This window comes from Petromyzon marinus, chromosome 51 (genome assembly GCF_048934315.1).
Source record: "Petromyzon marinus isolate PM22_M1 ecotype Great Lakes invasive population chromosome 51, UKy_Petmar_22M1.pri1.0, whole genome shotgun sequence".
In the NCBI taxonomy this organism is placed as follows: domain Eukaryota; kingdom Metazoa; phylum Chordata; class Hyperoartia; order Petromyzontiformes; family Petromyzontidae; genus Petromyzon; species Petromyzon marinus.
Genome location: NC_133717.1, coordinates 1,283,731 through 1,304,549, shown reverse-complemented (window position 1 = coordinate 1,304,549; position 20,819 = coordinate 1,283,731). Strand labels below are relative to the sequence as shown.

General features: G+C 46.2%; 1 protein-coding gene across 2 annotated transcripts in view; it reads left to right on the top strand.

Moving 5' to 3' along the window:
* Positions 1–18,968, top strand: part of LOC142931215 (uncharacterized) — a 30,442-nt gene extending 11,474 nt beyond the window's left edge. Inside the window, exons 1-2 of one of the 2 annotated variants that reach the window (XR_012947219.1) lie at positions 1,733–8,451; positions 12,224–18,968. The gene's annotated coding sequence lies outside the window, so the exon portion shown is untranslated. Of the gene's footprint in view, positions 1–1,732; positions 8,452–12,223 lie in introns of those variants that run through there. The other variant, XM_076074900.1, reaches the window with a different exon arrangement.
* Positions 18,969–20,819: the final 1,851 nt, after the last annotated feature.

Below are 20,819 nucleotides of genomic sequence, written 5' to 3'. Positions count from 1 at the left end.
CTGCACATGCGTATTCTGCCACTGCCGGCAGTTGTGTTTGGGAGTACTTAATATTCCTTTTGGTGTTCTTTTAGTCTCATGCTCTCATGCTGTGCACTCAATTGAGTTTGATAATATTGAGGTTTTGTGCAAAACTAATTACTGCTATATATTCTTAGCTCTTTCGGTAAAGTCACGTTGAAGGGAAATAATAAAATAATAATAAAAATATAAAACAATAAAAATTCTCACGACGTTTCGACCATAACACAAACGGTCGTCATCAGGTGTGTCGGTTTGCATTAATTTATTTATATTTATTTATTTATAAAAACGTCAGCGCCACGCGCAGCGATTTGGCAGTTTATTTAGAAGGACTAGTCCATCTATGTTCTGAAAAGAGTAGGGGGGAGACGAAAAATTTATGTATGCTGTCTGAAAGCCACTGTAAGCGTGAACAATCAATTAAGACCTGAAATGGTTTATCAAATCTTTCCAATGATTGCTAAGCCAGAATCCATCTTCTCAGTTGAAATTGTCTCTGTGCTTGTATATGTGGATAGCCTCATGAACGAATCTCTCATGGTACCCAGATCGCTTACAAAGAACCTCTGTCTTGGAAAAGTCGATGTCATGTGAGCCTACTGAATTATAACAATGATCTGCCACGGCCGAGGTGTTGGTCCTACCGTGTTTAAGGTCTGCTTTGTGTTCACGAATGCGGTCCGAGACATGGCGTTTGGTTTCTCCAATGTAACTACTACCACAGAGGCAACTTAGTTTGTAGACACCAGGGTACTGTATGTCCGGAATCACATCTTTTACAGACGGAACCAGATCATGGATTTTATGTAATGTGTTGAAACGGACCTGGACCTTGTATTTATTCAAGATTTTGGAGATCTTTTTTGTGATCCCCGCAATGTAGGGTAAAGTGATGGTTTTGAAAGGCTCCTCAAGAGGGTCCTTCTTCATGGTTTGAGTGATAGCTTTGCGGATTGTATAGTCGGAGTAACCATTAGCTTTAAGAGCTTGGTGTACGTGCTTGAGTTCACTGCCTATGTGTTCCTGGTCGGAAATGCATTGGGCTCTATGATACAGAGTCTTGATGAGAGAATTCTTCTGTGATGGATGGTGGTGGGAATCCAGTTTCAGATAAGCATCCGTATGGGTAGCTTTCCTGTAAACTGCTAAATCGCTGCGCGTGGCGCTGACGTTTTTATAAATAAACAAATGCGGCGTTTAAAACTAAATAAATAAATGCAAACCGACACACCTGATGACGACCGTTTGTGTTATGGTCGAAACGTCGTGAGAATTTGTATTGTTTTTATATATTTATATATATATTATTATTTTATTGTTTCCCTTCAACGTGACTATACCGAAAGAGCTAAGAATATGAATTACTGCAGTCACGAAAGCTTTAAATCAAAATTTAATTACTGCTAGCCAAGACTAATTAGATAATCTTTAGAATTTTAGAGAAATACAAATAATTTAACTGCTCTGATAGCTACAGGCTAAGTGCTACTTGGCAGCGTATTATCAAGTGACACACTTTAACTGCATGCCTATACAGGTCACCATACTTCGATGGTGATTAACTGAGCAGCCAATAACAGTTCCTGCGATTTTTCCACCCAAAAACGGCAGCATGTGCATGCACATGCATGCACATGCATGCACACCATTCATGAATGTGTATGCATAATGTCCATACATAATGTACATGCATGATGTACATTATGTATGCTGATGAACTGTTAATAACCCAGCCATTAATAGATATCCATTATCTTCTATATATATAAAAAAGTAAAAAAATTGTCTGTTTGTGGTTTGGTTTGTGGGGTTGTGTCTGTTCGCGCACTTGCAAACGATTTGTCTCTCCAACGGTGGGGTTTACGTAAAAGAAAATAGCCAGGTACCAAGCCGTAAGCCCTAAGGTGAGCAAGCGCTATTCCATTTTCACCTCCGTCAACTTTAAATTAGTTTAATTAGCGATTTAGTGCGATTTTTGTACGCTTATCATTTTATGTATTTATTTATGACTAGCGGTTAGTACCTGGCGTTGCCCGGGCGAAAAAGGCAGACACACACATAGACTTACAAACAGACATGGACCCATACACATAGAAATTTACTGACTTACACGCACGCAGACACATATGGACTCACACACACAGACATCGACTTGAGAGACACATGTAGTTACACACACAAATTGACTCAAACACACAGAGTTACACACACATATCGACTCACACATACATACATAGACTGAACAACAACAACCGCCATTCGCCACTAAGTGGCAGTGACGTCACCACAAGGCTTGTGGCAGGCTATGTGCACCTTGAGGCCACGTGAAGTGACCAACACCTGCTGGCAGGAGGTCACGGGGCAGGCCCAGATGGCACAGGTCGACTGAGATAACTGGCAGATGCACCACCTGTGCTCTGTACCCTGCTAACTTGCTGTGCTTTAGCCACACGGTGCACCGCTCGTTCTTGTGAGCATCGCTCCTCCGCCCTCCGTTGTTGTTGGAGGCCGACTGCCTCCAACTGGCCTGTAGCGTCCTTCACGAGGCTCCTCCACAGATACCGACCTTGACACCGCTGGTACCAGTCATCGACAAGTCCACTCAGCTGCACATCGTCCTGTAGCACATCACTCCATCTCTTCTCTAGCCTGTGCCGCGCCCGTTTAGAGACCTCGATCCGGCGGAACAAAAGGTGTTTATGCATGCGGTGGCTGGGCATGCGGGCTACACCGCCCAGCCAACGCAGCCTTGCCTGGCGTAGGTCACCAATGGGACTTTGTCCAGATCTTTCAAGTATTTGTGAGCTCATCACACAATCCAGCCTGGTTAAACCCAGGATCGTAGGCAGGCCAGCGTAAATGTTTGTAACCGGCGAAAATGTTGCATTAGGGGGGTCCAAGTTTCACAAGTGTAGAGAAGGGAGGGAATGACCGTGGGCGAGACGACGTGGAGCTTCGTGCGGAGCAAGAGAGCAGGTAGCTTCAACACAGTGTTACACAGCCGATGAAAAGATAATGCCGCTCAACTGATTCAGAGTGAGACCTGTGGTGTTAAACCGGAGCCGGTCATGAGTACACTGGGCAGATATGGGAAACTCTGTACTCTCCACAACTGGCCCATCACCAATTGTGAGTTATGGGGGTGGATTGTCCGATGGTACAAAATGCCCAGGCAGGTGCTTAGTTTTGGTGGGGCTGATGGTAAGGCCCCACCTGTTAGTGGCAAGCTCCAGGTTGAGCAGCAGCGCATCCAACTCCTCTTTTGAGTGAGCATTAATTACCAGATCATGGGCATACATAACGTGGTTGACCAATAGGGAGCCATCGATTGACCGCACTCGGATATCGACGAGCCTCTCATTGTATCTGTACCAGATGTGAATTCTTCCGGTAGAGGCAATGAAGGCTTAACGAAGTACGTGGTCCAAATATATGTAAAAGAATGTGGGAGGCAGTGGACATCCCTGTCGCACCCAAAGATGTACAGGGAGTGGCTCTGATTCACGGTCACGTAGTTTGATGTGGGGCCGCTTACCATCATGAAGGTCCTTAAGGATCGTGAGCAGAGGGTCAGGGACTCGAAAAGTACGAGGAGCAACCCAGAGCCCAGGCCTAATGATGGTGTCATAGGCCCTGAGCAAGTGAATAAAGCACACATATGGACTAATACGCACACATGGACCTACAGGAACGCAACGAAATGGACTAACACTGACTAACATGGAGCCACGCACACACAGCGACGAACACACATGCACATGGACTGACACACACATATCAAGTCACACACACACATTGACTTACACACACATCGAGTGACACGCACACATACATAGACTTACAGACACATTGACCTACACACACACACATATGGACTTACAGACACACACACAGGGACTTGCACACACACATGGACCCACACACACACATCGACTGACACACATAGACTCCCACACAAACATACATGGACTGACACATGCACATAGAGCAGGGGTCGGGAACCTATGGCTCGCGAGCCAGATGTGGCTCTTTTGATGATTGCATATGGCTCGCAGATAAAACAAAATATTCTCACTTGTTTTAATCCATCCATCGATTTTTCACTGCGCATGTCCTGTTCAGGGCTGCAGGAGCAATTGTCCATTATTTTAATTGGATGATACTGGCCTACGTTTGCCGTTGCTGGGTAAAACAGGTAAACGCCCCCTTTTGAATCAGTCTGAGACTGCGTCTGCTCGGTCATTAGCTCAAAGCTAACCCTTCGACGAAGAAGATGGCGAAAAGAAAAAAAAGACGACGAGTATCGTACATTTCAGGACGAATGGACCGAAGAATTCGCCTTTGTGGAGAGAGCGGGTTCTGCGGTGTGTCTAATTTGCAATGACAAAATTACATCGTTGAAACGGTCGAATGTAAAGCGGCACTTCGGCACGCGCCACGCTACCTTTGCATCAAAATACCCTGTGGGAGACAGCAGAAAGAAAGCGTGCCAAGAGCTTCTGAGCAGGGTGCAAGCTAGCCAGCAGCAACTCCGCGTATGGACCCGGCAAGGTGACTATAATTCGGCTAGCTTTGCTGGTTCTTTAGCAATAGTGAGGAACGGAAAACCATTCACAGATGGCGAGTATGCTAAAACGTTCATGCTGGATGTAGCCAATGAACTTTTTGATGATCTTCCGAACAAAGACAAGATAATCAAACGGATACAAGACATGCCTCTGTCGGCAAGAACTGTTCATGATCGTACCATCGTGATGGCAAACAAAGTGGAGGAAACGCAAGTGAAGGACATAAATGCAGCGCCGTTCTTTTCTCTGGCTTTGGATGAGTCAACAGACGTGAGCCATTTGTCGCAGTTCAGCGTGATTGCAAGATATGCTGTTGGTGACACACTGCGCGAAGAAAGTCTTGCTGTTCTGCCATTAAAAGGGTCCACAAGAGGTGAGGATTTATTCAAGTCTTTCATGGAGTTTGCTCAAGAAAAAAGTCTACCTATGGATAAACTTCTCTCAGTGTGTACTGATGGTGCTCCGTGTATGGTGGGGAAAAACAAAGGATTTGTGGCGCTTCTCCGTGAACATGAAAATAGACCCATCCTAAGTTTCCATTGCATTATACACCAGGAGGCACTTTGTGCTCAGATGTGTGACAGGCAGTTTGGCGAAGTGATGTCGCTGGTCATTCGTGTGATCAACTTTATTGTTGCCCGAGCCTTAAATGATCGCCAGTTTAAAACACTGCTGGATGAAGTTGTAAATAACTATCCTGGTCTGCTTTTGCACAGCAATGTGCGTTGGTTGTCAAGAGGGAAGGTGCTTAGCCGTTTTGCGGCTTGCCTGAACGAAATCCGGACTTTCCTTGAAATGAAAGGCGTTGGGCATCCTGAGCTAGCCGACACCGAGTGGCTCCTCAAGTTTTACTATCTCGTAGATCTGACTGAACATCTGAACCAGCTCAACGTGAAAATGCAAGGCATTGGAAATACAGTGTTATCCCTTCAACAAGCTGTATTTGCTTTTGAAAACAAGCTGGAGCTTTTCATCACGGATCTTGAAACAGGTCGTTTACTACATTTTTAAAAACTGAGCCAATTTAAAGATGCATGCACAGCAAGTGAGCCCATTCAAAACCTTGATCTCCACCAGCTAGCTGGCTGCACATCCAGTCTCCTACAGTCCTTCAAAGCACGCTTTGGAGAATTTCGTGAGCACACTCGTCTTTTTAAGTTCATCACCCATCCAAACGAGTGTTCACTGAACACAGCCGACCTGAATTACATCCCTGGTGTCTCCGTCAGAGATTTTGAAGCAGAAGTGGCTGACCTGAAGGCCTCAGACATGTGGGTGAATAAGTTCAAGTCACTGAATGAAGATTTGGAAAGAATCACACGACAGAAAGCGGAGTTGGCGAGCAAGCACATGTGGACAGAAATGAAAAAACTCCAACCCGAAGACCAGCTGATTCTCAAAACTTGGAACGCGCTTCCTGTCACATACCACACACTGCAGCGTGTGAGTATTGCTGTATTGACCATGTTTGGATCTACGTATGCATGTGAGCAGTCATTCTCACATCTTAAAAACATCAAGTCCAACCTACGATCACGTTTAACGGATGAAAGCCTCAACGCTTGCATGAAGCTTAACCTCACCAAGTACCAACCCGACTACAAAGTACCAACCCGACTACAAAGACATCAGCAAATCCATGCAGCACCAGAAGTCGCATTAATGGTGAGTGTTATAACAACATTATTTAAAATAATAAATTCAGAGGCTTATTATACTGACATTTAGTTGAATTCACTTTTAAAATATATTATATGGCTCTCACTGAAATAAATTTCAATTTTTTTTGCTTTCATGGCTCTCTTAGTCAAACAGGTTCCCGACCCCTGACATAGAGGCACACAAAATGGACTGAGACACACACATGGACGTACGCACACACATGGACGTACGGACACACACACACACATGTACGTACAGACACACACACATGGACTCACACGCACACATGGACCAGAAAACACACACATAGAAAGAAATGTACTTACACTGACTGACATGGAGCGACGCACACACACACATTGACTCACACACACACATGGTCGCAGACATGCACATCGACCCACACACACACATGGACTTAGACGCAGGCATGATTACTGTGAAAGAAGTAACTTAATTAAAAAAAGAGTAGATTTCTACACACACACATACCACGCACACACACATTGACTTACGCACACACACACAAATGGACTTAGACGCAGGCATGATTACTGTGAAAGAAGTAACTTAATTAAAAAAGAGTAGTTTTATACACACGCACACCACGCACACACATGGACTTACGCACACACACCACGACGGTTTGCACTATCACTACAGCAGTGCATACCGACTGTGGTGGTACCTGTTTTCATTACAGCAGTGCACACGGCCTGTGGTGGTACCTGCTTGAACTACAGCAGTGCAAACCGACTGTGGTGGTTTGTGGTATCACTACAGCAGTGCCTAGTGACTGTGGTGGAACCTGCCATCACAAAGGCAGTGCATACTGACAGTGGTGGTAGCGGCTATTACAAAAGCAGTGTATACTAACTGTGGTGGTAGCTGCTATGATAACAGCAGTGCATACTGTGGTGGTACATGGTTTAACAACAGCAGTGCATACTGAATGTGCTGGTACCTGGTATGATTACAGCAGTGCATATTGTGGTGGTACCTGCTTTCCCTGCAGCAGTGCATGCATAGTTGTGGTAGCTGGTATGATAACAGTGCATACAGTGGTGGTACCTGCTTTCCCTGTAGCAGTGCATGCATACTGTTGTGGTAGCTGGTATAACAGTGCATACAGTGGTGGTACCTGCTTTCCCTGCAGCAGTGCATGTATACTGTGGTGTAAGCTATGATTACAACAGGACAAGCGACAGTGGTGGTACCTGCTATGAGTAGAGTAGTACATGTAGACTCTATAGCAGTATATATCGACTGTACAGTAGTACATTCTTACTGTATAGCAGTATTTATGGACTGTACAGTAGTACATGCTTACTGTATAGCAGTATTAATGGACTGTACAGTAGTACATGCAGACTCTATAGCAGTATATATCGACTGTACAGTAGTACATGCTTACTGTATAGCAGTATTTCTGTACAGTAGTACATGCTGACTGTATATCAGTATATTTAGTGAGTCTATAGCACAAAGTACTCACGTGACAGAGTGCCGTGGTGTGGCCGTGAGCTCAACTGAACGCGCATCACGTGACAGGGTCCGCCCCCCCCCCCCCACGCAATTGGCGTCAGTTGGTACGGTCGTGCTCGTGCAGTAAGTAAATAATTAAAATAAGAATGGCACTAAATCGCTAATTAAACTAATTTAAAGTTGACGGCTGGGAAAATTGAATAGCCTATACCAAGCAGGGGGCTCGGAGCGTGCCACCCGGCAATTTTTTTCGGACTTAAACCCCACCGTATGAGAGCCAAATCCCCCTTAAGCGCGCGCACGCGGAGACTTTTATATATAAGAAAAGGCGCGTGCACGACCATACCAACTCACGCGCCTTTGGTGGGGGGGACGGCCCATGCCAAGTCGCACGCCTTCGGTGGGAGTGAGGGGGACATTTTCTTTCCCGTTAAAAGTGTTATAAAAATACACTAAACGCTGACGTTAATTCTTCACTGTGTGATGTCCCCCCCTCCCCCACCCCGATGCGTGCAGTTATTACTACTATATACACTCACTAGATGCTACCACTATAGGCCGTAGATATTACTGCAGAGCGGCCGGGGAGATCGTGGCTGGGGGGTCAGGGGTAGCAGCCCAGCCTGCCAAGGTGCCACCTCGGCTGGCTGGACAATCTAGGCGAGGCCGGAGGCTCTGAACGGGACTAGGCCTCACCACGCCACTCTGTCAGGTGAGTACTTTGTGCTATAGAGTCAGCATGTACTACTGTAGTGATAGCAGGTACCACCACAGTCAGTATGCACTGCTGTAATCATAGCAGGAACCACCACAGTATGCACTGCTGTAATCATAGCAGGTACCACCACAGTCAGTACGCACTGCTGTTAGATTTTTCAGAGTAGTTTTGAAATATTTTTAAGACCCGGGCAATGCCGGGTGCTTCCCGCTAGTAATGTATATGAGTACATTAACTTTCCTGCTCTGATCTTCACACCTGATTAGCTCTCAAGTGGTGACATCACATTTACCCCGTCTATTTAAGACCGAAGCAGGAGGATTTCTCCACAACTCTGGCTATCCCCTGATGAGGCTGGTTGTAATTACTAGCGAAGCGTCGTACTCGAATTGTAAATATTGTGATAAAGGTTTTTGGGTTAGATCGCGTTATTTATAAATGTGTCGTAACCCTCCACCACCCGACATGGCCAAACAGTAAAAAAAGTGTCACGTTTACGAAGGACAAATAGTTCACTACTTAATATTGGTCGTGAAAGCCTACGTGTTAAACTAAATATTGTGAGTTTACTCTCCAACGCACCGGTGTGCTGAACGAGTAATGGTTTGGCACGTTTTGTTTACGTGGCAGGTTTATTGACACATTTATATTTACACGATCTAATTAAAAAAAAATCTCTTGTGGAGAATATTGGTTGCAAAAGCCTACTACGTGTTAAACTGCTTACTCTGACTTTAAACAAAGTTCCCAGCATAATATGCAGGATGCCCCTGCGCTCAGGGGCCGGGTGCTTGGATTCTATTTCCATTGCCAAAATAAACTAAAAAGCTAAACTAAAACATTTTTTTTTATTTTACTAGGTAAAGCCCCACAGAGCTATGTAGTTATTTTTCTTTCAGAAGAAACTTGGCCACACAAATGATAGCTCAACGAAGTTGCTTATCATGTGGAAATTTATAGCAGCCAAATACTCTCAACGTATGTTGATTTTAAATATGGAGGAAAAACCTGGAGGACCCGGAGAACAATCCACGCAACCACGGAGAGAGAGAGACATGCAAACTCCAAATATACATGTGTCACGGTCGGGATCGAGCCCACAGCCTTTATATACCAGGCGAGGTAGTTACCATCTCGCCACCGTGGTGCCTTCAAGTCGCATGGCAACACAGACACCACTCTCATCATGCATAGCCATGCGTTGATAAATGTGGGTACCACTTTGTGGACAAGTGAGCAGTGCCTTGTCCTATGGAGAGAATCCCCCTCTCCCCCTTGCTCTGCAGGGCTGTATTAGAAGAGTGAACCACTGATGCTTCCTCAAGGCTCATTTGAGTAAGCAGACAGAACACTGGACGGACGCAAAATGCCCGCTTTCTACACCCACCTCTCCACGTAAACCATTAAAAGTGCTTCTTACACAACCCACCTTGATTCATTACACTCGGTCGTGAACCCAGTCACAACGCCCTCCCATATATCCACATACAGACTCGCACACAACGTGCATGCCCCCCCCTCCCCGTTTACAACCACCGGTCGTGTTCACAGCCCCTTGGCCTGGTAATAGCATGTGCCTCACTAACCCTATCATGTTTGTTAATCAGTACCCATTTCATCGTCAGCCACATCAGCCGGGGGTGTCTCTGTGTGTCTGTGTGTGAGTGCATGTATTAGGGAGGTGCTCGCTAACAGCACTTGCCCCTACAGTCTGTTAAGGCTATACGGGGGATCTTTGTCTTTGTATTAGGGAGCCTGGGAACCGGTAGTGGTAGCGGTTAGTGCGCTGCACTACGAACCCGGCGACCGGAGTTTGATTCCCGCTTGCGGCCAACACCGATGTCGATTATCGGAACCGGTCCTGGGCCTCCCCTAGGTCGACTCATCCTAAAATAAGTACCTGATGCTGCGTGTAAACATTGCCACTGAGAAGACAAAGGCGGCCGGGGGTTGTGTTGCCCACACACGCTCTCGCGTGCCGTGCCGATCTTCATAGGTACTCGCTATACGGGGGATCTTTGTCTTATTGTGTGTATTAGGGACCTATTTGTTAAACGAAACTATTTTTATTCTTTGGGTCTTTTGGTAAAGTCACGTAGATAGGTTCAAAGAAAATAACAAAAAACTACGACGTTTCGATCGCAACACAAGCGTTCGTCATTTTGTTATTTTCTTTGAACCTATCTACGTGACTATACCGAAAGACCCAAAGAATATGAATTCCTGCAGTCACGAAAGCTTTAAGTCAAGATTTAAACTTTTTATGTTACCAGGTAAAGCCCACTAAGCTGTAAAGCTCTTTTTGACAAGCAACTTGACCACAAATGATAGCACATCGAAGTTGCTTATCAAGTGGAAATTTATAGCAGCCAAATAAGCTCAAAGCACGTTGATTATGAATGTGGAGGGAAAACCGGTGAACCCGGGGAAAAATCCACGCAACCACGGGGAAAACACGCAAACTCTAGATAAATAACAGGCGTCAGGGTCGAGATCGAACTCACGACCTCGTGCATACCAAGCAAGGAAGATAACATCTCGCCACCGTGGCACCTCGAGGGTGCTACTCGCTAACAGCACTTTCCCCAACAGTCTGTTAAGGCTGTATGGGGGATCTTTGTCTTTGCAAAAGGGACCTCTTTCCGATTCGCAAATTAATACATTTCGGAGCATCCCAAAAAGAGTGATGGCTTGGGATCATTCTGAACATGTGACGGGACAGACAGAGACGTTACTTCAGTGGCTACGGATAATAATGGAACAGCAGCCAAGGAATGGAATGCGTTAGAGAGGGAGCCTGCCTAGGGAGATGGAGTGATAAAATCAGCTTCCGTTGCAAGTGCTAGGTGGATTATTACATCGTGGGGAGCGGTTGCGCAGCGGTTAGTGTACTGCACTACAAACCTGGTTATCTGAATTCGATTCCCGCTCATGACCAATAACAGTGGGGAATATTAGAACCAGTCTTGGGACTCCCCTGGGTCGACTCAGCCTTAAATGAATACCCGGTGCGGTAGTATTATTTAAACATCAACACTGGGGAAACACCGGTGGCCGGGCGTTGTGTTGGCCACCCACCCCCTCGTGCGCCGTTCTGCTAAAAGCACTTGCCCCGAGAGTCTGTTCAAGGCAATGCGGGATTTCTTTGTCATTTTTTTTTCATTACATCGAAAGGTTTGTGGTTAGTGAGGCTTTCATCCATATGTAGAGACACAAAATGGTCTCTACGCTGTTGCGCCAGCCACGCAGAGCGCCGGGAACCTCCATTGGAGGACTGGCGGTCACGTGACCGGGAGCAGGGAGCTCCAGTCGGGATACAGGAGGGGGCGTGGCCGAGGGCAGCGCGAGGCGGCGGCCAGGGGATAAGGGGGGGGGGGGGCGCCTGGGGGACTCGGGGCTCGTTTGGGGATCCACTGAAGAGGTCTTCGCTGCCGCTCTTCGTCGTCATGTAGGTTTAGTCAGGGAAACGTGGAGCCGTAGCAAGTGTGATCCGGTGATAGCTAACTCATACACACACAGTGAACAGTCTAGGACAGTATAGCCACACTTGACAATAGAACCCAGTGATCAGTGAGTTGTTTAATAAAAACGGTGCCTCCACAAATATAGTGTGTGCGCCTCAGTAAGTACACACGCTACACATAAATGGATTTACCATGACGAATGATGAGGATGTATCTTATCTGTATTTCTTTCTCCCATTAAAATGTCAACGCTCGTGTAAAAATGAAATAATAACAGTGATGCTGCTGTTGTTTTTTGACAGATTCTGATTTAAATCATCGGTTGAAACATGAAGATAACTGCCGCGGTAAAGACAGCGGTCGTGTTGAACATGTGATAATATCTCTCAAGTGCAAAAGACACATTCGATGGCAAAAAAAGCATCAAGACGCCAACACGAATCTTTGCTCAATTCCGACATCGACCGATGAGCGCTTAACACTGACGCTTTCATCCTTCCTAGCGCGCGCTGAGAGAAGTCTCTTTAACTTCCTCTGTCATCCTACCGCCCTTGGTGACCCCAGCTTTTGGCTGGACACCTACTGCGGAGAGCTGAACCATTCCCGAGTACATCAGGTTCTTCCAGCCTCCGGAAAACTAACTCTGTCCCACGGGGGGACGCAGTTTGTCAAATGATTCTGTTCGTTTGTCAAAACTTCCGTGTTGTGTGTGCAGTACTGTTATGTTGTCATCTGCTCATCCGTAGACTGTTTAGCTGCCGCCCTTACCACCTGTAAACATAGCGTGGGACAGTGAGCAACGATGTCTGGACTGTACCTGCTGGAACGCTCACATCACTGGTGGGGCGACCGGGCGTGAAGAGGCACGTACGGTTGGCTATCTACCATGGTGCGACGGTCAGCGGTTAAAACGATGGTGCAAGTTTGTCCACTCGCTCCACTCCTCCCTGCCTCTGTCCACCCAAGCAGTGTCAATGAGTTCCATCACACAGCAGAACGACTGGTCTCGCGCGTGGTGGGTGTAAAGGGTGGGTGCTCCCACACCGCTTCCATGACGTCCGGCCAGAGTGGATATAAGTGGACCAAATACCCTTCCCCTGGATGGGCCCTCTAGAGAGGGAATCCCGATAGTGGGGACCCCTTCTGCCAGCAGTGGCATGAACCAAGTATTCGCGGGGGCTGTGCCTTAGCTATTTAAAGTCGCTTGACGGCAGAATTACCACACACGATAGAGGGAAAGACGAGCTGATGGTCAAGAACACAGCGTCTCGTGCACACATGTCCACGGTCATAATTGAAAGCCATGGAATCATTCCGAATGCCTTACCTGGCCGCGGCGGGGCACCAACGAGTCGGGATTGAATGCCGGTTGGAATGGAACACGTCAAGAGTGGAACGTCCACCACGGAGATGGAGCCGCAAAAGGGGCGCGGATGCTGGACCCGTCATCGTATTGCAGGATCGCGAGAAGCCGCAATGACACGGGGGAGGCTTTCATCTAGCAGTGGATTGACTGTGGCCAATAAAGATAATAACGATGGCGATGATGCTAATGATGATGAGGAAGGACGTCAAGGTGGGTGAGAGAACCAGGCTGAGGCATGCCATGCTACTTCAGAGTGGTGGTGAGTTGCTACGGGAGGCTGCAGCAGGCAAGGCACTGGAAGAGTTGAGCTGAGATGGGGCCGCCATGGGGTGGGTTTTGAGATCTCAAACACTGAAGCAAGCACCACGAGACACTCGCCAAAGCGTTGCCCTGACAATGTCTCCCACAATGCACCGCGCGTCGCTTTACTTTGAAGCGCACGGCAGACAATGAAGCAGTGGCGGTACGAACCCGCACTCTGACGGCACTCGTAAAGGTCGCGTGATCGCAACTTTAAAATGGATAAATACAGTATGTTTTTTATTCTCATTCACAGAATATGCTTGTGTTGGGCGCCTCTCCCTACACCGTTTTCTATTCCTGGACATGCAAAGTCACTTTCCTAACTTACGTTTTTATCATGTAATTTAAGGATTTTTTTCGTAAATGGCATGTACATGTGATTTCGTTGTATGTTGATTTTTATTAACACTTTTTTGCAAACAATATTAAATATATGTGGGCGTAAGTTGGGTGAGGTGAGTGGCTCTCAAATTGGCTCAACTTCCTCTTTTCTACTGCCCAACCGAGCCGTACTGGGGCCGTGCCAAGCCACCTCGGCATGGTTCAGGATTGGCCCGGTGGTTTTTCGCACTGCAAAAGCCGAGGCCGTGCCGCTGACATCGCAAACATCACTGGCCATGACCCTGGCCCTGCTTGGCCTCAAGCCAGATGAAAGTGCCATTGCGAGGCCCGCAATTTCACGTTCCGGTTCTGCCTAAGTCTCACAAATCGCTGGTGGGAGAAAAATAAAAACTCATGAAATTAGGGGCCCCCACAATGCCTCAATTCGGATGTGGCAGATGAAAAAAGGATAAAGGTTTTTAATGTTAGCCCAGAGCCAGTTATGGAAATTCCATGAAACCAATAGTAGGATTATAGAGGAGCTGTAGTGACGAAAAGAGTTCACGATGGCCGTGTCAGAGCCTCGGAAGCAGCGCCATTGATGCTCTGGGTGCTAAACTAAAACAACAATTTTTTGTTTATTTTTCCAGGTCAGGCCCACTGGGCTATGTGTCTCTTTCAGAAGCGACCTGGCCACAACAATCATAGCTCAACGAAGTGGATTACCACGTGGAAATTTATAGCAGCAAAATACTATTAATGGACGTTGAATCTAAATTTGGAGAACATGCAAACTCCAAATATACAGCAGGCGTTAGGGTCGAAATCGAACCCACGACCTCCTGTATACCAAGCGAGGTAGTTAACATCTCGCAACCGTGGTTTGATTCCGGTGTCGGCCGTCCGTGATTAAACCGGGCTGTAACGTGTAACGGGTTGATGTTCTCAGACCTGGCACCAAATATTGCTCGAAAATATAATTTCAGCTTTGTTACATAATTTACTTCTAAATGAAACTCGACCTTCATTGAAAGACCCAGGGGAACACAGCGTTAAGAAGCACCCTCTCGTATTGGGTGAGATGGACCCCTATATGGGCGGCCCCTATTGTGGCGGCCACTATTGGAATGACTACTCGAATGTATGTATATTCTTGGTTCTTTCGGTAAAGTCACGTGTTTTATATTTTTGTTTTATTTTATTGTTTCCCTTCTACGTGACTTTACCGAATGAACCAAGAATATGAATCCTTGGAGTCACGAAAGCTTTAAATCAGAATGTATGTATGATAAACTTTTATCGCATTGTACGTAGCTAACCTCGATAATTGTGCTATTGGGGCGGCCCCTATTGAGGTGACCCTATTGGGACGGCCCCTAGGAAGGCGACCCCTATTGGGGCGACTCTATTGGGGCAGCCCCATTGTAGTGAGCATATTGGGGCGGCTTCTATTGGAGCTACCACATTCGGGTGACTCCTTTGGAGCGACCCTATTTGGATGGCGCCTAATGTGGCGGCCCCTATTGGGATGGCCCCTATTGAGACGACCCTATCAGAGTGACTCTGTTGTATCGTGACTGGAAGTGAGGCTCTGACTGGACGCGAGGCCCTGGCTGGACACGAGGCCCTCGCAGGATGCAGGAGTTCCAGGAGGAGGTCTCACCACTGTCACGAAGCTGCACGTTCAACTTCGATGCGGAAACTTTGAAGTAGATTTATAATTTATTTTTTCGCTACAGTGAAGCTAACGTGTTGCTTCGTTCGATGTTAAACTTAGCCAATGTGCCGAGCCACGGATCTGCGTTTTGCATCGGCCTTGGAAGGAGTTGCAAATGCACATTATTATCTTGATTAATATTATTTAGGTTATAGTAACGGGGAGGGATTTTGTTACGTATCATTGGAAGGTGATCTCTGTATTTGTGTACAAAATTATATAAAGTCACGTTTCAACATTTAACAGTGTTCGAGAAGTTACAGCTTTTATCGTTACTTGTGTACCCAGGGGAGCCACACTGAGCTCGACCCACTTCTGGAGGGTGCTGCTGCATTGTTTGGCTAGCACGGGTGACTTTGTGTATCGGAAGCAAACCGGAGCCCCTACGTGGCTGTTTATCTCATGGTCAGGTCACCTCTTTTCCTTTTTATGATCATTATTGTTTTTTGTACGCGTCGCCCTGTCTTAATGCGCAAATTCTCGACTAAAAAAGGTATATTTTTAAAAAAGGTATATTTTTAAAAATGTCTTTATCTCTCTTCAGTTATTTTCAAACGTCTTCCTCAATTATTTTTTTCTTCCCTTGGTTGATGATAAACTGTGTTCAACCTTTTCATGCACGGCGTCCTGAGAACGATTGTCTGATGGGCGCTTTATACGTGAAAATGTATTATTATTCTTAAATTCCAGCAGCAGCACTTCAGTTGGCGGTCAACGTTCGAAGCTGACTGCGACCCTCGAAGGAGCAGAGTCGCCCCCCTTGGGCGCCCCCCCCCCCACTCGTGACCCGTGGTCCAAACAAATCACTGGAGACGCTGTGAACGGCAGCGAGAGCAGTTCAGGCGAACGCTGTCATCGCAAGAGGTCACGTTTGGCGCAACGCTCCTTCGCTGACTGTGCGTGCTGTATGAGTTATCGTCCTTATATGACAACTTGTGTACCCAGAGAAAGCCTTACTGAGTACCATGAATATATTTCAGGAGGGTCCTGCCACGTATTCGTAGGACTGAGGGTGATGCTGCTGCTGTTGTGTGATCCCAATTGAGTATGAGAATAGGTTTTCCCCCTTTTTTCTGGCAACAGAACAGGTGTTAAGATGTTAAAACACCAAACTAAAACCTTTTACAATTGAGTAATTTGCAGGTTATTTTTTACCATTGGGGTGTCTTGGCCGATACTGGATACATTATACGATGTGCGTGTTTGGCGTTGGGAGGAAGCTAGAGAACCCGGAGGAAACCAAAACAACACGGGGAGAACATTATAAAAGGCCACACAGAAATTGGCCTGAATGAGGAATCGAACCCAGGGCTACTCGCTGTGAGCAAAGAAGCGCCACAACTGCGCCTCCCTGCCACCTTTGTTGTATTTAGTACGAGCATATCGAGTGTACGTGATGCTGAACTAGCTACTGCTATTCGAAGTTCAACAGCCACCAATGTTTGAGCAGCCGGGTGCAATCCTAGGACCTGTGTGTCTCTATAAAAAGTTGACTGCGCACGTTAACGTTTCTGTTCCAGAAAAAATGCAATCGAGGGTACGTGGACAGCAGCACATGTCAAGAGAACAGCTGACGAGAGATAAGAGACAAAAATAACTCGATTAGAGTGAATACCACGAGAGAGAAGGGAAGAGAGGAAGCAGCAGCAGTGAGACAACATCTTGGAATTCGGAGGCGCAGACTGAACAGGAATAAAATGTGGGAGACCTTTGCCTAGTAGTGGGAAGTTAGAGGCAGGTAACAACAACAACAGACTCGCACGGAGATCCACGGACAGGAGATAGAGGTTTAGTGAAATAAGACAAATCTAGACAAATATAGACGTAGTAAGATGACGCGAGATATAGACAAGAGATATAGGTGCAGTGGGATAAATGTAGAGACATGCATATGGAGAGATGTAGTGAGATGACCTAGATACAGTCAAGATATAGAGATACCAGTGATATGACAGATGAGAGATTGGAAAACAAGATAGACGCGAGAGAGCGTAATTTGCTCGTTTTCTTAATAATTTCGTTATATTTGAGCATTGGGATTGCCAGCTGAAATTTGTGATGCCCTCTACTGTTGTCGTCAATCCGGGTACCACTTGAGCAGCTTGGAGCCCGAAGCGGGGGCGGGAGGGGCGGGTGGACTGAGGGGGCAGAGTATTTTTAGGATAACCGCTGATTCTTGCAAAGTACCTAGTACCTATTTTATTGATCCACGGGATATGATTATGATGATGACGATGGGCTGGGTTGATGTACGAGCAGGATTTGAAATTAAAAAAACCTCTCCCATTGTGGGGCAAAGTGCATTCATCCAACAGGATGGACCAGATATAAAATCAGGTTCCACTGTTGTGTGTGTGGCGCCTCGGTGGCGAGATGTTAACTCCCCCGCCCAGAATACAGGAGTGGGTGGGTTTGATCCCGACCCTAAAACCTGTATATTTGAAGTTTTCATGTCTCTCTTTCTCCGTGGTCGCGTGGATTTTTCTCCGGGTCCTCCGGTTTTTCCCCTCCACATTTAGAGTTCACATCACGCATTGAGAGTATTTGGCTGATATAAATCTCCATGTGATGATAAGCCACTTCGTTGAGCTTTCATTTGTGTGGTCAGGTCGCTTCTAGAAAAGAGAGCTATTGAGCACAGCGGGCCTTACCTGGTAAAATAAAAAAAAATAGTGCGTGCATGTTACAGTACATTCCATTGAGCCATGAAATCCATGGTGATATAGAAATAACAAGCCGCTCCAGGGCTATTATGGTATTGTGTTACATCGAGTCCTCTCCGATCTTATCAAACCTGTTTTTAAAATGTATAGGCTGAAAGTTGCGAGCTCCAATCCCGGGTTAAGTGTCGATTCAGTCAGTCACCATCATCACCACCATCATCATCGTCATCTGCCTTGTGTTGTTCGGCGGGGTGTCCGACGTTTCACTCCACGTGCCGGGAAGCTTCTTCCATAACTGTCTCCGTTCAGCTTCTGTACTGGCTCGATTCCCCGCCCTAGAAGCTCGCTTGAGTTGCTGGAGAAGCTCCCAGGCACGCGGAGCAATGGGTTGGTCATCGCACCATAACAACAACGTGCGGTTTCAACCCGAGAGAACGCACCTGGGGGAGCTGCAAACAGCCCAACCGCAAGGACGCTCAGCAGGGACGCAGCAACCTGCTACAACGTGGGGGAGGGCTATGCAAGATCCGACTGTGCCCCCCCCCCCCCCCCTCTTTTATACTGACTCACTTTTTACTGAAATAGCTAACGGATGTTTTTAACCCAGTTGTGTCGGCCTCGCTGTTCGCTGCGTTGCACCACTGTCGCATTCAATAAACCTTCAGAGGCAGGTTGAACATCTGACTCCGACGTATTTATTGAATAGAACGAGGTAAAACTGATGTAAAACACAGTACAAGATAGAGCATCTGTTAATACTTGCAATAGCAATACAATGAATGAATACTGCAGCATTATAACATTGTCTTAGATAACATGAAACTCAACAATAGGTCCTGGATGGACCAGGCACCTACAATAGCACTGTGTAATCACCATACTGCAGCCTAAATGTACAGCGCTGCACATAAAACTTAACTGTGGATCAGATACTTCTTCATCCTTGCTCTCAAGAACGCATTAAAGTTACATGGGCACAAGTCTTGCTCGACTTATCCAACTACAAATATCTTTCACAATAATGCAAGTGGCATGCTTCATTGTTAACTAGGCCTCATATTTATCATTACAATTTAACAGCATTATAAAGGCATTTACAGGATTATAACGTCAATCCTAACATTATAACAGCATTCCCAGTATTATAAGAACATAAACGAACTTTTAGACAATGCTTCCTAAAGTCCCACAATGAACATATGCACCTGTCTTCACTGAGACGCTATTTGTGCCTCCATTTTGTACTCTGTGTAATGACTGACACCCTTCCTCATGGCTTAGAGAATCTTAAATCGTACCTTCCTGGTCACGTGACCAAACTCAACACCATATCAGGAAGTTCCTGTGTAACCATATCTGCCATGAGGCAGAACACCCGTATACAATAATACGTTAGGCATTGACTATATACTCTTTGTTTTTTTTCGGTAAAGTCACGTATAAATAAGAAATAATAAAATTACATAATAGCATATGACGTTTCGATTGCAACGCAAGCAATCATCATCAGGCATAGAAGAGCTAAATTTAAGAGAGAGAAGAAACGCAGACCGAAGATATATATACAGACACCTAAGTAGAGGGAGTTAACAAAGAGACACAAGGAGAGACAACGTATGGAGCACAGAGAGATATGGTCTCTGTGCCGAGGCCTTAGCATGTAGGGGAGACAGAGAGATGGAGAAGCACATCAAATCGAACAAGATTTAGTAAAATTTGGAAACAATATAATGCAACAAAGAGGGTCGGTCAAAACACAATTAACGCATGGTCTGGCTGATTACGTTATTTCAAAGATTGCTAAATATAAGGTTAAGAGTTATAGAGTACAGATCGCAGAGACATATATAGACATCTAAGCAGAGAGAGTTAGCACAGAGACACACAGAGAGAGACACTCACATGGGACACAGTGAAACAGTGCTTCTGTGTCGAAGCCTTAAATAGAGGGAGAGGGTGGGGGGCAGAGACTGAGAGATAAAGGGATACAAATTAGCAGGGACTGACTTGGAGCAAGTAGAGGCACACACATGCAGCCGCAGCGTGGGGAGGGGGGAGGGGCACAAAATCAGATTAGCATGCCCACAGGGACTGTGGAGAGAGACAAGACACATACACGTAGACACAAAGGCAAAAACACAGGTAGAGATAACACAGAGACAGAAACTTAAGTTAAGTGTGACATTTGAGAGAGAGACAAGACACATACACGGAGACACAAACGGAGACAACGCAAAGACACAGACTTGATACCTCCCCGTAGAGGTGGTTCAAACTTCATTTGGCGCTTTCGTGACTGCAGGAATTACTCTTTGTTTTTTTCGGCTAAGGCCTCAGCACAGAGACCCTATCTCTCTGTGCTCCATACGTTGTGTCTCTCTTTGTGTCTCTGTGTTAACTCCCTCTACTTAGGTGTCTGTATATATATCTGCGGTTCTGTGTTTCCTCTCTCTCTTAAATTTAGCTCATCTATGCCTGATGATGATTGCTTGCGTTGCAATCGAAACGTCCTATGCTATTATGTAATT